The following is an 18291-nucleotide window of genomic DNA, read 5'->3' as shown; positions in this document are numbered from 1 at the left end:
TTTTTTCAATATGAAACCAGGAATACCCAAGTGTGGAAATGCACATTCGGGGGCCCCCAACCCCCGATCAGCACTGCCGGGCAGGGATCCGCTCAGGGAAATTCAGGGCACTGGTAGGGTGTTCTCACTCTTTAATGGGCCCCGATCCCCTGGGGACCTCGTTTAAACATGCAGGCTCTGGTTCAGCGGGTTTGGGTGGGGCCCGAGACGTATCTTCACAGGAGCCCGCCGATGCAGACCGGGCTGGCGCTTCGGGCGGCCAGGCTCTCGGCGACAGGTCCTCACGCTCCGGATGGCTTAGCGTCACACGGCGGGCCGGCTGACACGGACTGCGGGCCCCCACCCCAGAGTGTGGGATTTAGTAGGCCTGGGGCGGACCTGAAATCTGGCAGCCCCAGTGAGCTCGGTGGTGAGGCGGGGACTCCTGGCACGGAGACCACACAGGGCCCTAAACCAGAGATTTCTGCTTTGACGGCACATTGGAATCAACTTCAAAACCGCGGAGACCCGGGCCCCACACTGAAGTCCTGAGTCAGGGGGACTGAGCGGAGCCCAGGCATTCTGGATCGTTCTCGTGTACACCCCTGGTCGAGGCCCCCCCGCGCCTGAGTTTTTCTTTTTACGCTGGCTGCCTAGGTGCCTGGAGAGGTGACAGTATGAGTCAGGCCCACCGCCAGAAAGATCTGATCGGTGGCCAGGTGGCGCCAGGCGATGGCACGAAGAAGAGGTTCTCCGGGTGTTGCCGGGGGGCGGTGGGGTTGAGAGCAGCTTCTTGGACCGAGTGCTGGCCCCTCTTGGGTCCCCTGGGCTGCCAGACCCGGGCCCTGGGGAACGGCCTCTGGTTCCGAGCCTCCCCTTCCTGCCCGGGGTGGGGGAGGCGCCTTGCAGTCGGACGTCTACACAGACTCTGCTTCTGCTGCTCCCCTGCTGGGCCGTGTGGCCTTCGGCGACTCGGTTCCTCTCTCTGGAGCTCTTTCTTCTCTGTAAAATTGGAGAAATAAATGATCTGCGCCAAGGAGTTCCTTGAGAAATAACATTGCTCAGTGCCCGACACCCAGGAGGCCTCAAGATCAGTTCTTGTGTATGTCCGGGTAGGGTAGGTTGTCACGTACAGCAGCTGGAGGACATCGGTGGGGGAGAATCCCCAGGGGTCTGCAGGGGCTGGTCTCCGTGAGCCTCCTCAGCTCTCCAGGTGTTCTGATGCTCAGCAGTTAGAGCACCGCTGATGTTGCTGTGATGACCGGATCACAGCTGGGGAACCTGATCGTTGGTGGTTATTGTTAGCCAGTAGCCAGGAAGGACGCCCAGATGTCATAGGTTTATGAATTACTGTTTTTATTTTCTTTGGGGGAGTACCCACGAGTGGAGTTTCTGGATCGCATGGTACTTCTATTTTTAATTAAAAAAAAATTTTTTTTTAACATTTATTTTTGAGAGACAGAGAGAGCATGAGTGAGGAGGGGCAGAGAGAGAGGGAGGGGCAGAGAGAGAGGGAGACACAGAGTCCGAAGCAGGCTCCAGGCTCCCAGCTGTCAGCACAGAGCCCGACGCGGGGCCCGAACCCACGAACGGTGAGATCTTGACCTGAGCCAAAGTCGGCTGCTTAACCCATGGAGCCACCCACGTGCCCCTCTATTTGTAAGTTTTTGAGGAACCGCCACACTGTTTGCCACAGTGGCTGACAGTCTACATTCCCACGAGGGTCCCTTTTTCTCCACATCCTCACCAGCACCTGTTGTTTCTTGTGTTTTTGATTTTAGCCGTTTTGGCGGGTGTAAGGTCGTACCTTACTGTGGTTTTGATTTCCATTTTCCTGATGACGGGCGATGTTGAGCGTCTTTTCCTGCGTCTGTTAGCCATCTGGATGGGTTCTTTGCCTATTTTAACATGAACTCGTTTGTCTTTTTATTGTTGAATTGTAAGGTCTCTTTATTCTAGATGTAGGCCCTTCATTGGCTACATTGTGCCCATCCTGTGGGTTGTATTTCCATTCCTTTATGCTGTCTGCATTCGTTTCGTAACCTGCCATAACAGCCGTAGGTGGGGGACCGTTGCCTTAGCCGCCACCAGAGTCCTACTGGCCCTGACGAAATGGGACTTGGTGGAGGATGGGGAGGTGGGGGCAGAGGTGAGGAAGGAGACGGAGGGCCGGGCCGGTCCAGGCCAGAGCAAGACAGTGGGGACAGAGAGACTAAGCAGCTAGCCCCGGCAGGACTTGCGGCCTGTCAGGTGTAAGAGGGAGGGAAGGGGGTCTCACAGGTCTCTAGGATCTGGGTGATCGACTGGAGGAGGGTGGCTCTTTGCCGAGCCAGGTCTCATCCCAGGGAGGAGGGGCAGGTTTGGAGCAAGACGGATTCCAAGAATTCTATTAACAGCAGCCGTCACTGCATGCGGCCCGTGGGCCAGGCCCTTTCCTAAGTGCTGGGCGTGGACAGCTGGATCCAGTGCTTGCCAGGCCCTGAGCGGTAGAGACTGTTGTTGCAGACAAGGAAACTGAGGCACAGGGCGGGTAAGAAATTTGCCCAAGGCGCACAGCTGCTGTGGGGAGCTCAGAGCGTGTGCTTTTAGCCTCCCGTCTCCACTGCTGCTTAGACGTAAGCCGTCTGCTAGACCGACCTTGCCTGTTGGCTGGGTTGCACACGTGATATCTGTCGTGGCTGAATGGTGGCCTCCAAAAGAAATGTGCGCGTCCTTACTCTTGGAGCCTGTGAATGTTACTCTATGCGCCAAAAGAGCGAGTATTACCTTACATGGCAGAAGATGTGAATAAGAATTTGGGGAGGGGGGGGAACTTATCCTGAATTATGTGGGTGGGTCCTAAATCCAGTGACAAGTGTTCTTATACGAGTGAGGCAGGAAATGTGATGTAGGAGAAGGCAGTGTGAAACTGGGGTAGAGGCTCCACGAGCCGCCGGGAGCTGGAAGAGGCAAGGAGGGAGTCTTCCCGAAACCCCCCGGGGGAGTGAGGCCCTGCTGAGCCCGTGATTTCTGCCCCGTGATCTGCATTTGGGCTTTGACCTGCAGAACTGTCTGAACTCTGCAGGACCCAGGCCTCCGGCTCTCAGGGGCACGGCCGTTTCTTTCCACTGAAAGCCCCGCAGAGCCTGAAGCTGGGTTTGATCACGAGGCAGCAGGGCGGAATGTTCCAGCGCGTCTCACGTCCGGGGCCGTGGCCTCACACGGTCACGGTGGAGCTGGTGTGGATATGCTGCTTTGTGGGTGGCGGGAGGGCAGAGCGGTGAGCAGCTTTGCAGGCGCGGAGGGGCACGGGCTCGCTCCCGCACGGTGACCGCTGGTTCCCACAGCTGTGCCACCGTCCCGTTGCGGCCCCACAGCCCCTCCCGAAACTCGGCCTGGACTGCGTCCCCTGGCCCGTCGGGCCGTGAGAGGTGCTGATGGCGAGGGACCCGGGCTTTGGGATCAGACACGCTTGGGTCCCACGCCCAGCTCCTAGCTGGGCGACTTGGGGCAAGTGTCAGCCCCTCTGAGCCACTCTTCTCCCCTTGACGGTGGGGGTACTGGTGACAAGGTGAATGCCGCCCCCTTAGCCGGTGGCCGTGACGGCGGCAGAGCCGATGGATGGGATGAGACAGCGGCTTTCCCACCGCCGTGACTGCCTCGTGCAAGTCAACCCCTTCCCTAAAGTGCAGTCCCATCTGCGTTTTGGTAATCAAAAAATGGGAACCTGCATCTGGAACGTGTGGAGAAGCCAGACCTCTGGTTTCACCCAGCCCCGCCTCTCGGCTCCCCAGGGACCTCAGCGGGAAAGACCAGGGCCAGGCTAACGCGGGTGGGGAGCTTCCCGGACCCCTGCCGACCTGACTGTGCGGGAGCAAGCCCGGCTGTGCTGCGGGGCTGTGTCCCGGCCCCCCGGGGGCCTTCCTGCAGCTAAGTCGCGTCCGTCCCTTGTCAGACCGGCGGACCGCACCAGTTCCCACCGCCCTCCAGGAAGACAAGGGCCAAGTCTGGTAGTGGCCCTCACGAGCCCCCCTGGTGACCTGCCCCCCGATCCGGCTGAGCTCCCAGCCTCCCGTCTGGGTCCCGCCTGCCCCATCCCAGGCATGGCCGAGCCTGAACGTGGGGTCTGCCCGTGCAAACCGCTCCCCTTCCTGGCTCCTCCACCCCAGCAGGGAGGCACGGTGTCCCCACTGTGCCGACCAGACATGAGGGTGCCCCAGCGTGGCCTGTCCCTCGGCCCCCTGTGTCCCGTGCATCCCCCGGTGCCCCTGGTGATCCTTCCTGCCCACCTGCCCGCCATGTGGGCTCCTTGCTTTCCCCTGGTGCGCCAGCTCCCTCTGCCTGGAGTGTTCCACTCCTTTCCACTGGGTCGGCCCTTTCTCCTCCCTCAGAACTCCGCTTAGCATCACTTCTTGCTCAAAGTCTTTGGGGAACCTCCGTGTCCAGGACAGTTTGCCCCCCCCCCCCCCCCCCCCCCGCCGGTGGCCAGTTTCCTTTCTTGCAGGGCACCTGCCCGGGGTTTGGCATCTGCTCAGCTGTAGGTGTGTTGGACTTAGCTCCTCCCACTCGAAGGTGACGCCTGCATGTTCCTTCTGGACGCTAGATTCCCAGTACCCCCGGGGCCTGCATGGAGGAGGTGGCCAGCGGGCGTTCTCCCACCGGATGGTGGGAGAAATCGGGGGGCATACGCATGGTTCCTCCAAACAGCTGCCTTCTCTTACTCCTCTGGGCTCTAAAACTGTGCTCTGATTGACGCCCCCCACGCCACCCCATGCCCGGACCCCCACCCCGGCCGGTTCCTGTTGGTGCTGAATCTTAGGCCACGGTCTCCAGGACTTTCCCTGAAGCTCGGGCCCCCACAGGACCGTGGGATTTCTTGGCAGAGCTCGACGCCCTCTTTCTCTACCCAGTGCTCTTCCCTATTGGACTGACGCCTTCACAGAGGCGGGGAGGGACCCACCCGCACGTGTGCTCAGAGCAGATGCTCACGGGGTATGTGGGACACCAACCAGTTGGACCCCATAGGTGTTAATCATGACCCTGAGCATCTGCTGTGTGTCACGTGCTGCGCTGGGCCCTGGGGGAACCGCCGTGAACACGCCAGGCCACGTCCCTGCCCTCCTGGAGCTCGTCTGCCAGCGGGAGAGATGGGTCACCCACACAGACAAACATGTGACACGGGAGGTGGTGCTGAGATCTAGAACTATGTTAAAGGGGGTCCAGAGAAGCCTGAGGGGACTGAGGGAGGAAGCTGTGCGGGCATTTGGGCGAAGAGTGGTCCAGAGAGAGAGAGGTAGCAAGTGCAAAGGCCCTGTGGTTGGCCCTGTGCTTGGTCGGTTGAGGGACAGCAGGAGGCCAGTGTCGCTGGAGCAGGGGCCGAGGGAGGGAGGCTGTGAGGTCTGGGGGGTGTTGTGGGGGGGATACACGATAGAGGACCTCACCGGTGTTTGATGGCAACGAAGCCGTCTCACCAGAGCCCACGCCTTTCCTTCCCAGGGCCCTGCGCCGTCAGCCTGCCAGTCTGGGGGGTGCATCCTCTTGCCTGGAAGGCATGTCAACTCCCCTCCCAGACCTCCTTGCTTGATCCCACAGGGTGCCTCGGGCGCTCTGTTTGTAAAGTGACAGTGGTATCAGTGTCGGCTGAGAGGGGGGATTGAGTAGGACGGGGCCGTCACGCTCTAGCGTGGTGCCTACGCATGGCGAGGATTCGGCGGTCCTGAGCAAGTAAGATCATTACCTTATGGACTAAATGTGACCGTAATCATCAGGGGAGAGAGTGTCTGGGCTGGAAGGCTGGGGTCAGCGATGTCAAAGTCCACTTAATGGTCAAAGAAGTTAAATTACGAAGCGTGGGCTCAATCTGGCAACGTGGCGGTCAAGGGAGGGTGAGTGGAGGCCAGTGGAGGTGACGCCACACTGCAGAGAAGTGAGGAGGCCATCCGGACGACAGATGGAGACAGCCCCGAATGACTGTGGACAAGCAGAGAGAGGCAGAGGTTGGGGGATTGGGCGCAGGGAGGCTCGGTTTTGTTTTAATGGGGGCGACCTGAGTATGACAAGTGGATGGTGAGGCGCCCTTGGAGGGAGGACGGCGTGGGAGTTTTGGGGAAAAGGTGGGAAGGACAGGGGGCCATGGCCAGGGCAAAGAAGGGAGTATTGCTTTGGGGGTTCAGGCTTGAGGATGATGGTGTCTGGTTCCCAGTTCAGCTTTCTTCTGCATCCGCGAGATGGAAACACCACTTTCTTCTCTCTCCTGAACGTTCTGTGCTATTTTTCCCAGCTGCTTTTGATTCAGGCATAAATAACCACCCTCTAGTTTTGTGCACGGATTGCTTATTGCTATTACGTTGGAAAGCATTTTTTTTTTTTTTTTTTAGCACTTAGCTGCTATCCAGTGCTTTGGGGGACCCTAAAAATCCCATCCGTGTGTTTTGGAGCAGATGTGTGACTTGACCTCTCCCCTCTCCATTTCTTCCCGGTTTTCTTGGCCCAGACCTACCCTCTCCCATGTCCTCGGTTCTCTCCCTCCCCTGCCCTTGGTAGGAGCGGCCACCTTCTCTTTCCAAGAATTCTCTTGGTTCACACAGCCTCCTCCCCCTGCCCCCAAATGGAAATAGCTTTCCTGGCTTCCCCTGTTCCTTAGGGCTGTGATGTCAGCAGGTGTCTGTGTCCGTGTGGGTTTTTTTTTTTTCCCCCTGAGAAAGGGGATCTCACTGCTTGTGACTGGCTTTTCCCCACACGGCAGGTGTGACAGAAATTGTCCCCCAGCCTCCACGGTTTGGACACTCTGCGCCTTAGTTAACTAACCAGTTCTCTGCCATCCCCGGTGTTGTGGACCATCCCCTTGTCCAATTACCCCCTTAGGACAGAGCCGAGAAGTGACGTTAGGGAGCCAAAAAGCGATCCATATTTAAATTTTTCACAGAAATTGTCAAACAGCACTCCAGAAAAAGTTGTGCCAACTTGTACCCACCGAGAGTGAATGAGAATAGCAGTTTGCCAGAGCCTTGCCAACAGTGAATGTTGCAGATCTCGGCTAATGTGGTAAGTGAGAATTCTTCTGGTCCCCGTTCCGTCAGTTACATCTCGTGGTGTGTGTACCGGCCACGTGCTTTCTCCTCTTCGGGGAACCGTTTCTTCATTATTCACACTAATTCCACGATTGGTGTGCTCTCAAAACACCTTTGATTTTTTTTCTTTTCAATTTTTTTTAATGTTTATTTATTTTTGAGAGCGAGAGAGAGCGCACGCGCACAAGCAGGGGAGGGTCAGAGAGAGGGAGACACAGAATCTGAAACAGGCTCCAGGCTCCGAGCTGTCAGCACGGAGCCCGACGCGGGGCTCGAACTCACGAATCACGAGATCGTGACCTGAGCCGAAGTCGGATGCTCAACCGACTGGGCCACCCAGGCGCCCTCAGACCACTGTCATTTGTAGAGCCCTCCTAACCCATTAAATACATTCGCCTGTGGTCCGTGACACGCGACTAATGTTTTCTCCCCACCTGTGGTTTGACGCTCTTGCCTGTGATGCGATGCTTTTCCTCCGTGGAGCTTCAACACAGGTGTCTTCTGTGGCTGCTTAGGCTTTTTGGTCTCCTTTTATGGTTGTTTCCCGGAGATTTCTTAGCTTTGTCGTTTCTTTGCGTTTATTTAGCACGTGGCCCACCTGTAAGTTGTTTTGCTGTAAGGGTCTCAGTGGACGTCTGGTCTTACCTGTTCCCAAGCAGTTAGTCCTTTGCCCGGTGTGGCAGCAGGGGCTCAGCTGCTCTCTCTTGCCTTTTACGTGGGTCAAATTCCTGTCCGCCCTTGAATCTGTGTTTGGACTGTGTCTTCTGTCTCATCGATCTGCTGAGCAGCCCAGTTTTTCTCCCTCTGGAGAGAGATGCAAACTTCCAGCTTGAAGTTTTCAGACCAGCTTTTGTTTCACGCTGAAAAGATGAACTTCTTGGGGTGCCTGGGGGGCCGAGTCAGTTAAGCATCTGACTCTTGGTTTCGGCTCAGGTCACGATCTCCTGGTTCGTGGGTTCGAGCCCCGCGTCAGGGTCCTCACTGACAGTGCGGAGCCTGCTTGGGACTCTCTCTCTCTCTGCCTCTCCCCTGCTCGCTTGCTCTGTCTCAAAATAAATAAGTAAACTTAAAAAATAAAAAAAAAAAGACTCCCTATCAAAAGTTGGCTGCTGTCATCTGGGAGGGTGGCCTGGGGTGGGGGGGTGTTGATTGTCCTCCACTCCAGCCTTTCTGGAATGTCCTCGTCCCTGCTTTCCATTTGGTCACAGCCCACCCCTGGCTCCAAACCCTCATCTGTATTTGACCTACAGCCATTTGCTCGCCACCTCCCAGATGAATTCGCCAGGGGCTTCCGAAGCCACCAGCTCTGGTGCCGCGAAGCTTCGCGGCCCCGTGTTCCTCTGCAGCATTTCCGAGATCCCTGCCTGCAGGCCGGTGGGCAGGCAGGCATCACCGCCTCACCGTCGTCCCGACGCTGGAAGGTTCTTGGCCTTCAAGTGCTTTGTGTTTGCAGTTGAGATCACTGGTGGGAAGCCGGAGCGTGCCGGGGAGAACACGGGGACGCCTGGAGCTCGTGCCGTGTGCTGGGCATCATCTGTCCGCAGCCCTGGCCTGTTCTTACCATCCTTGCTTTCCAGCCAGGGGACGGAGATGGAGAGGGCGGGAGGAGCCTGGACGGGGTCCCCGGAGCCAGCCTACGGCCGGGGCCCCGCCTTGTCGCACTCACTGTTCTCTATTGCTGTCGCCCCGGAATGCGGCCCAGAGAACCCTTCTGAACTTGTGCGAGCTTGGCCAGCTTTGTTGTTCGGGGGGCTGAAACGATCCTCAGCAGGAACGCTGCACCGGCCTCACGCCGCTGGTGTAAATGAAGACCTACGTCGCCGGGAGTAGCTCCCTTCCCCACCGTGCGGGCTCTGGCACCAGACAGAGGGCAGGTCTACCGCTCGGGGAATGGGAGCGCAGCCAGCCAGGGCCCCGTTTACACACAAGGAGGCTTCGGGGGTCTTGGGTGGCCCGGCCAGGGTAGCACAGGGGGACGGTGGCCGTGGATTTGGGCTTCACATCCCGTGTCTTCACTGCCGGCACCACTGGCTCATGAGAAGGTCAGGACAGGGTAGGGTTTAGTCAAAAAGGTGAGGTGTTCCGTCGGGAAGTCGGAGGGCTTCTCTGTCTCCACATCGCAGCTTCCTGAGTGTCGCTGATCCCCCCCGTGTAGATGTTGCTGCTTTTAGAGAGTTTTCAGATGACTCTCATGTGGTTCTCAGAACAACCCTGGGTTGGGGGCCAGATTCCCATCCCCGGTCCCCTCCTGCAGATGAGAGTAACTTGCCCAGGGCGTTCGGCTCTCTTCTGAGCCGTGGGACTAGTTACGGGAAACGCAGGGCCGTGGAGCATCAGCGAGCAGGTGCCGGTCCCCCGAGTGCTGGGAAGTCACAGCGGGACCGACAGCCGCTGTGGACAGACCACGTGCCCCGCTGAACATCCAGGGCCAGTGGGGTTGGAGGTACCCGGGTTCTGGCCCAGCACCGGCCTCTGGCCCATCCTGTGCCTCCGAGGAAAATGCTGTAGAAAAACCCCTCCAGCCGATGCTGTCACAAGTGTCCAGGTGAAGACACGTAAACTGCCATTTGCATCAGACCTTGCATTCGTATCTCAGGAGCTAAGTGTGGGACGGCCAGGACCACTGGGGGCTGAAGCCAAAAGCTTAGAGCAGATGGCGTGGGATTAATTTTTGCAAACCATAAGAAAGGGAGCGCACGGCAATCTGTTAGCTGTGTCGGCATCTGATCTTAGTTTTTTAAATCAGAATCGTGGACTCCGTTAGTTACCGTGTTCTATTAAATCTAAGATGCCATCGGTTGAGAGATGCGTCATTGTATTTATACCACCGAAGAAAGGGAGGAAAAGCAACAGTGACAGAGTCAGGCTGTAAGACACATTGTCATTTCAGAGATGTTAGTGAAGAAACACGCACCACAGGGCTGGGCAGTGCATCAGTGTCCCCTCGTTGACCTGCTGACAGACCATGGCCGAGGGCTGGCTTCGTGTGGGCACAGAGGGATGAGAGGATGCTCCCAGTCCCTGCGCCCCAAAAGCCCACGGACTGCTCAAAAATGTAGCTAATGCTAAACAGATTGGTGTCAGAAGTTTGCTGATTGATGGGTTCACTCAGCCACAGAATATTTCATGAGCACCTACTATGTGCCAGGCACTGTTCTAGGCTCTGAGGACCCCACGGCAGACAAAACTTCTCACCGAGCTCACTCCCTTCCAGGGCAATCAGTATGCATTCCCGGTAGCAATTCTCAAACACTCCCGTGCAGAAAAATTCACGTGCAAAAAAATTTATGTTCTGATTGCCCGGCTTCTAGTCTTTGCTCTTTATCAGGTGTAGGATGAGACTCGGGGGTCTGCATTTTCCCAAGCACGCCAGGAGGTCCCAGGGCCGGAGGACTTCCAACCAAAATGTGACAAACAGAGCTTCAATGTTAATGACTTCATAGTAGCCCGTTGTATGAATGTCCTAGAATACATTTACTTGTTGGGGATTTAGCAGATATTTAGTTTGTTATTATTTTTTTCGATCTTCCCATTGTAAATGACACATCTGTGAATGTCCCTGCCACTGAATACTACTTGCATACCTCCTCCGGGGTTTCTTTAGGGTCCGTTGGGCAGGGATACTTGGGCTGAGTTTTTGAGGGTGAGGTAGGAGTTCGCTGTGGTTCTCCCCACCACCACATGTGGCCCTGGAGCCCGACTGCCTGGGTTCATTCCCCACTTATTAGCGGGGGACTTTTGGGCAAGTTCTTTGCCTTGCCACAGTGTTTTCTCATCCCTCAAATGGGACAGTCATAGTATCGACTTTTTAGGGCTACCATAAGGAGTGAATGAACAACGCTGGTGGACCCAGCTGTGCACGCCGTGGCCGTGGTGGCAGTGGTTGCCGATTTGGCATACGGCAGGCGGAGCAGGGAGAACCGTTTGCACGGTGCCCGCATCCACAGCTCGGGCGTGGCCGTGGCTCTGTGGACGGAAGCTCTGGATGTGCTTCGCCTCGCGTGTAGGAGCTGATGCCGGACGATGGACCTCACGTCGCAAATCCACGCCCAGCCCGTCACCCACGCTGCCCCTGGAAACACCTTTCTACCACATTGGTCTGGATGTGTCCCTCTGCTCACGTCCCCTCCCTCACATCCTGCTGCCTGGACACGACCCGTAAACCCCTTGGCGCACGGGGGAAGGGAGGAGAGCCCTTAGGACTTGGTTTTGGCCTTCTCTAATACCACCCCACCCCCGCGTGCCGCTGTGTGACAAGAGTCTCGTGGGAGGTGATGGCAGAACTCGGCCCTCAACCCCGCTCAGCTTTTGAGGAGTGAATAGGAGTTTTCCAGGTGGAGTAGGAAGGGAGGGCTGTCCCAGCTGATGAGCTGGCGTGTGCACAGGTACAGCGGTGTGTTTGGGGTGACGTCAGTGGGTCACGGTTGGGGTGGGGCTGCTAATGAGGGTGGCCGTGGGCTGCAGAGGCGGGCCCAGCATCGTCAGGCTCTTGAAAGTCGCCCTGGACTTCCTCGTGTCTCAGCTCTTCGGCTGTGCCTCTTTCTAGGCTGAAACGTGCCCCCACTCGTTTCCTAGCTTTTTAAAGGACCGTAGACATCTGACAAATTCTTGCCCGATTGCTAAGGGCGCAGAAGGCTTCCCTTCATTATTTAGTTTGCCTTGGAACTGGGACTTGGAAGGCAACCAGTCTTTCTTTACACGCTTTGTGGTAAATCCCTTCTGGGAAACCAAATGCGACATCTCAGAAGGCTTCTCTTGCAGAAGGTTTGACGGGAATGAAAATAACTTAGCGGGCTAAGACGCGGCTCCCGGGATGTGGCCTCTGGTCGTCTTCTGCGTCCACCTGGCTTGCTCTTTGCTTGGCCTCCAGAGTGGTGTCCATGCACCGTATTGATCAGCTCTGCAGAGCGTAAGCTGGCTGCCTCCCGCCAGGGGAGGCGGGTCTCAGGAGGGGAGAGTTGGAAAAATGGGCCTTGAATCATCACTGTGGTTCAGCCGCCAGTAAGCCCCTGCTGTATGCAGGCATCAGGCTAGACTGGACCCGGGCTGGAATCCAGACTTCCCTAGACTTCCCCAGGAATCCAGACTTCCTCAGGGAGTGGTCATTTCTCTGGGGGCCGTGTGGCTCTGTGATGCGGGAGAAGGGTTTAGGTGGCACGGGGACAGATGTGTTTTATTTTGATAGTATTTCAGTGTGTATTAGAGAAAATATAGCACATTCAGTCTGTGTGTGTGTGTGTGTGTGTGTGTGTGTGTGTACATGGACTGAAATAGTCCATACTTCTTAAAAACGTTATTTATTTAAATTCAAGTTAGCTAACATACAGTGTGGTCTTCGTTCCAGGAGTTTCATCACTTCCATAAAACACCCAGTGCTCATCCCGAAAAGTGCCCTCCTTAATGCCCACCACCCATGTAACCCAACCCCCAGCCACCTCCCCTCCAGCCACCCTCCGTTGATTCTCTGGATTGAAGAGTCCCTTATGGTTCGCCTCCCTCTCTGTTTTTATCTTATTTTTCCTTCCCTTCCCCTGTGTGCATCTGTTGAGTTTCTCAAATTCCACATAGGAGTGAAATCATGTATCTGTCTTTCTCTGACTGGATTATTTCGCTTAGCATAATACCCTCCAGTAGCATCCACGTTGTACGTATGATTTCAAAAGTCAGCGATTATAAGAAGAATATTAGGCAAATGAAGGTAAGTTGCAGAGGGGCCGTGAAGGAACTTTCTTGGGGTTCCCCAAGATGTTCTTGATCACAACGGCTAAAACGCTTTGATTTGTAACTTCCAGTGCAAACCACGCCACAGTAAAGTTGATTTTGAAAAAGTAAATATGGGTCATATGTGTTTTACGCAGAAGCCACAGCAGCCGCACTGGCGTGACTAAGGGTTGGAGACCCCCGTCTGGGCCAAACGCGCCTCACTTTTCCAAAGGCACACCGGAGGCCCAGAGAGGCGGGTGCCGCACAGGTGTTGTGCCAGGGGCAGGATGGGCGGGGTGGGGCCCGGCGTGGAGGCCTTGGCCGGCTTCACTGCCCGGTGTGGAGGGAGGTGGCCGTGATGGATGGGCGTGGGTGTGGCTTGTGGCAGAAGACAGGCTGCCCTCACATGGGCGGGCAGGTGGCGTGGGTCTGCTCAGGTTGCTAAGGGATGCCTGCTTCTGTGAGGAGGTCCTGCAGGAGGGAGCTTTTCTGTCCTTCTCCCCTTCCTTCCTTCCTTCCTCCCTTCCTTCCTTCCTTCCTTCCTTCCTTCCTTCCTTCCTTCCTTCCTTCCTCCTTCCTTCCTTCCTTCCTTCCTTCCTTCCTTCCTTCCTAGTTTTTTTAATGTTTATTTATTTTAGAGAGAGAGAGAGACAGAGCGTGAGCAGGGGAGGGGCAGAGAGAGAGGGAGACACAGAATCGGAAGCAGGCTCCAGGCTCCGAGCCGTCAGCATAGAGCCTGTCACGGGGCTCAAACTCATGAGCCGAATGACCTGAGCCAAAATCGGACACTCAACCAACTGAGCCACCCAGGCACCCCAGGAGGGAAGTTTTCTAAGTTTCAAGACCAAAGAACCCGAGTTTCCCTTTGGGGGTTATAGAGTCCTCTGCACGCTCCCAGGTATCAGCTTCCAATGTTCCATTTTTTTCTCTTTTAGACACTGCCAGTGTCGTGAGGGCTGACGCCCACTCCCCCCGGGGCCAGGTCTTGTCTTGGCTCCTCAGCAGGTGGGCAGCGACACCTGGGGTGGGGGTGGGGGTGTGGGGATCAGGGGCTGCGGGCTTAGACCTCCTGTCTTCCCCTCAGAGGCCTGGGTGGGTCAGGGCAGTTCACCAGCATCGCCGCGGGGCGCCCTGGCCAGGAGTCACAGACGCTTGGCTTTTTGGCTCCCATTTAGGGACTGGCTGTTGGTTAGGCTGTTGTATTCCTGGTTGATTCGTGGCCTCCCTCCTTCTCTGCCTCAGTGGTTACAGTGCATCGGGCACAGTGGTGCGGACCAGCAGCGGTTACCAAGTAATCCTACTGACATGAGCGAATGTTTTGTCACCGTGTGTCCTGTGCCTAGCACTGGGCGAACTGGTTTTACTTCTGTGACCTCGTTTACTTCTCAGGGCAACGCTAGGACGGAGGTGTGTTGTTTAAGGACGGATGGTCCGAGAGCTCACTGAATTCTCACCTGCTCCCGCGCAGAAACAGTGTCTTTTGTTGGGAGACACCGTCAGTGTCTCGCTGGGAAGGAGGAGCCTAAGGGCCAGGCATGGACGTGTCCTCCGTGGTCTCTTCCTCCTGTCCTGGTCCTCGGAAGCTGATTTTAGAGACCCGTGTTGCAAAAGTGTTTTTGTTTTTGTTTGTTTTTTAAAAAGATTTTGCTTCCTACCAGCAGCATCAGGCACTTTTCTCGGGCCCAGACGGGGGCTGCGGGGTTCCAGGGAGGAGGCCAGACAGACGCGGAGGCAGGCACTGCCACTCCGAGGGCTATTCATCAAGATCAGGAGGCCGCTGAGGGCCGGGAACGCGACGTCAGAGCTGGGAGCAGAAGCACGTGTCTATTCCTGGATGCAGAAACCACTCTGTTCAGCAAGCAGGGCCGTGTCCCTGCTGCGTCAGGCCCTGGGTAGGGCCCTGGGGACACAGAGGTGGATGAGCCATAGACACTGCCCTTGTGGTTCACGGCACAGTAGGAAAGGATTCGGGTAGATGGAGCTCTGAAGGGGTGGGGGCTGCTTCCCAGTCCGTGATCTTGGGAGGGTCCCACTGTCCCCTTCTCTGAAATGGGGGTTGGGACGGGGACAGTAACAGCATCAATTTCAAAGGCACGGAGCTCCGACCGGGAGCTGCCCCCCTTGCTCGGTCTCTCTGACCTGGTGGAATGTTCTATGCTGTAGGGAAGCAGGGATGCTGGCCTACTACCTGTCTCATTTGCCCTCCCTCCCGCAGCATGTCTGTTGAAAGAATGAACGTGACGTTGACCTTGGAGGATTTGGGGTTTAGGCGGGTGGAGGCTTGGGAAGAAGGGCGGTGTCGTGGGCAGGCAGAGGTGCAGAGGAGGGCAGGCCAGAGGCATGGGCAGGGAGGACGGGCTCCTGGGGGGGAGGGCTGGGCTGTGCTACAGATCCTAGCAGCCAGTGGGATACCTTGCTGAGGCGCTGAGGCCAGCTTTTGAGCACCGGGTAAGAAGGGTCTGCTCTGTGCTGGTGGGGAGGCAAGAAGCGTGGGCCCTGGCCCCCTTCCCAAGGAGCTTACGGCCTGGATGGGAGAGGAGGACCCCACAGGTAGAATGAGAACTTGATATAATTGGGACTTTGTGAGCAGATGTACATACTGAATTCAAGTCAGGTTTTTTTTTTTCCCCAATTTTCTACTCTTTGGGAGCTAAATGACACGGACCTTCCTTCCACTTTGGGCACGTGTAGGACAGACACGCTGGGGTTTGGAGTTGGGCCTGGTTTCAGGTCCTGGTCTCAGTACTTCTTACCAGGGCGGCCTTGGGCCCTGACTCCTGATTTCGCTGAAACCCTGCCTTCCCGTCTGTAAAGCGTGAGAGTCCTTCTTCATTGGTGAGACTTGAGGGTCAAGTGTGAGGGTCTGCCCAGAACTGGGCCGGGACAGGGCGCCTGCTCACTGTTGGGTCATTTCTTCGTCGGACGAAGGGCTATAAAATTGGTGTGTGTGTGTGTGTGTGTGTGTGTGTGTGTGTGTGTAGGGGTAGGCTGTAAATTACTTTTTGTTTTCTTTTCTGAACCCCTCGAATTTTTTCCTTGATGAGCATTTTATTTTATTTTTCTTGAAGACTGTAACTTATGAGGAACAGACCTGACTAAGCCATCTGCTCAGTTGGGTCTTTGCTTCTGCAAATTGGCCCTGTGCCCTCAGTGGCAAGTTTGGGACTCGTGAGTGAGCCCCACGCCTTGGTAGACACATGCCATGTGCTGCTTTAAAGCCGTGAAACGTCCCGGGCAGCCAGGAAGAAGGGAGACTCTTGGACCCTGGTTCCTTTGCAAAGCCTTTTGCCCCATAAACGTGAGCCTCAGGCTGTCAGTCCTGACCAGCCCTCCAGCCCCAGGACCTTGGATAAAATCCAGCCAGGGTGCAAACCCCCAGCCCGCTGTTTTCTGGGTGCGTGTATTCGGGCCTGCTGTGTAGCCTCTTGGAAACCCCCCGCCTCCTGCAAACCTGAAAGCACCCTGTGACGCCATCCAGTTACCTGCATCAGAAACCTGGGTGTCTTCCTGCATTCTTGCCCTGTCCCCTCATCCAGGCCCGGGCCCTGACCAGGAAACCCCCTGTCTCCTTCCACGTGTCTGTGGAGGGAAATTTACCCAGTGAAGAAAAGTGAGTGCTTACTATGAGCCAGGTCTCAGGATGGATGCTGTGGAAAATCCACAGATAAAGCCCCCGCCTCCTAGACTTGACATTCGGAGCGGATGGTGGGGGCTATGTTGGGCTGGTGCGGGAGAGCCGCGGTGGACAAGTGGAAAATATGTGAGAAATGTAAGTGCGCGTTTGCCGCAGCTCCTGGAGGTCTCCCAGCACCTGCTTGGCCCCAGGATATGCTGGCCAAGGGAGCTGGGTGCAAGAAGGGAAGACGTTGGCTCTGCCATCTTGAAAGGGCAGACTCGCCCTCCGTGGAGTCTGAGCGGTGTCTGGGTTACTGCGAGGGGCCGTGGAGAAAAGGAATGTTTGCATGTACTTCCTGGAGTCCGGAAGCTGAGACCTGAAACCCTCATTTGCTTAGGAAGAAACAAATGCAAAATGGCGCCACGCCTCTGCCCAGGGAAGATCTGCTGGGCGTGAGCCAGCCTTTGAGACTGGCCGTCCTTCGTCCACCTGGAGCCTCTCACCAGGAAATGCGGTTGCCCTGCTCTTGGCCTGAAAGAGAGGCACCAAATCATTGCGCTCTAGCTGGCGTTCAGCGTGGGGCTCTAGAGTTTACTCAGCGGCGTCCACATCACCCAACCCACTGCTTTTCCAGAAAGCTGTCCTGCAATGGGAATCACGTCCAATCTTCATTTGGTCCCTCACTGTTCTCTGGGCACCTACCTAGGACCAGGCTCTGGGGGAGGTCCAAGCGCAAAGTTGACTAGACTGGGTTCTTGCTTCTAAGGATGGAGTGTTCAGAGGAGGTGAGCTCTGGGTGGGGGGACAGGGACAGTATACTGTCTGTGTTCTGTCTCTGTGTCCGGCCGAGCAACGGCTCGGCGAATCCTTGTTGCACGAACGATGCTTGGGTGAGATGAATGAGTGATTGGATGGGAACAAGTCAGAAGGTGATGCCAGCCCAGAGTGGCCAGGGTGGCCAGGGCAGAGGGGAACACAGGAGCCATAGGTGCCCTGATGCAGGTTACAGAAGCCTCTGGGGGAGGCTTATGAGCCGAGGAGGAGAATATCCACACGGCATCCGGTCCCTCTGGCAGAGGGAGGCACGGGAGCGAACATTCGGAGAGCTGAAGGGGGCGGGGGTGTGGGGGGGGACTTTAGAGGAAGAGGAGGCAGATGGGAGGCTGGTGGGCTTGGGCTGGACCCTGAGGGGGGGGACCACCTGAAGCCATTTCGGCGGAGGAGTGACATGACGGGGCACCCAGAAGACCACGTGGAAGACGGTTGGGGCCAACGGGGCCTGGGAAGCAGACGAGGCTGCACCTCAGAGCCCAGGCTTCCCCCGCTGTTAATTCACCAGGGTGTTGCCCAGACATTGGTGTTTCCGGTGTTTCGGGCCAAACACGTTCTTTGCGGACGGCCAGTTGATGTTTCTTTGTTACCTGTCGAAGTGCACTTTTAAAACTAAACAACTTTGTGTTAGCCCCCTTAGATGATTTAAGGGCCCCGCCAGTGACTGGGTTTTTAAGAGTTGGCCTCTTCTGATTTCTATGCCATTAACTTGAAGGAGGCAGAGGAGTTTCTTGTGTCATTTCTTCCTCTCAAGCGTGTGTTGGGCAAGAACCCAGACCTGTGTTCCAGTCCTGCTCCATTACCTACCAGCTCTGTGACCCGGGGGCAGTGTCCCCAGCTGTTTACAAGGGAGACGAAAGGTACAGGAGATAACTGCCCTGCCTGTTAGAGATGGCGGCGTCTGACCTGAGGGTGTCAGTGCCCAGTGTCGTCTCTTCGATTAAACTTTTAATTAAAGTTGGCCGCAGGGAAAAGGGTACCTAGTAATCGAAGCTCATTCCCTTCACAGTTATTGGACTTTCATGTGCACAGGGGGCACCCGGGTCAGTGGAGTGCGCTGTGTGACCTTGCCCAAGTCACTCAACCTCTCTGAGCCTCAGTTTCTAGTTTCTT

At 56.3% G+C, this 18291-nt stretch overlaps 1 protein-coding gene across 10 annotated transcripts in view; it reads left to right on the top strand.

The window, feature by feature from the left end:
• JAKMIP1 (janus kinase and microtubule interacting protein 1) overlaps window positions 1–18291 on the top strand; it is a 136066-nt gene that overhangs the window by 25705 nt on the left and 92070 nt on the right. For 8 of the 10 annotated variants that reach the window (XM_053901714.1, XM_053901707.1, XM_053901709.1 and 5 more), the window contains exon 2: window positions 6884–7002. The exons of the other annotated variants lie outside the window; for them this stretch is intronic. The gene's annotated coding sequence lies outside the window, so the exon portion shown is untranslated. The remainder of the gene's footprint in view (window positions 1–6883; window positions 7003–18291) is intronic. 10 annotated transcript variants of the gene reach the window in all.

This window comes from Panthera pardus, unplaced genomic scaffold (genome assembly GCF_024362965.1).
Source record: "Panthera pardus isolate Hobbes unplaced genomic scaffold, ASM2436296v1 HiC_scaffold_13, whole genome shotgun sequence".
Taxonomy (NCBI): domain Eukaryota; kingdom Metazoa; phylum Chordata; class Mammalia; order Carnivora; family Felidae; genus Panthera; species Panthera pardus.
This window is presented reverse-complemented; position numbering and strand designations above follow the sequence as displayed.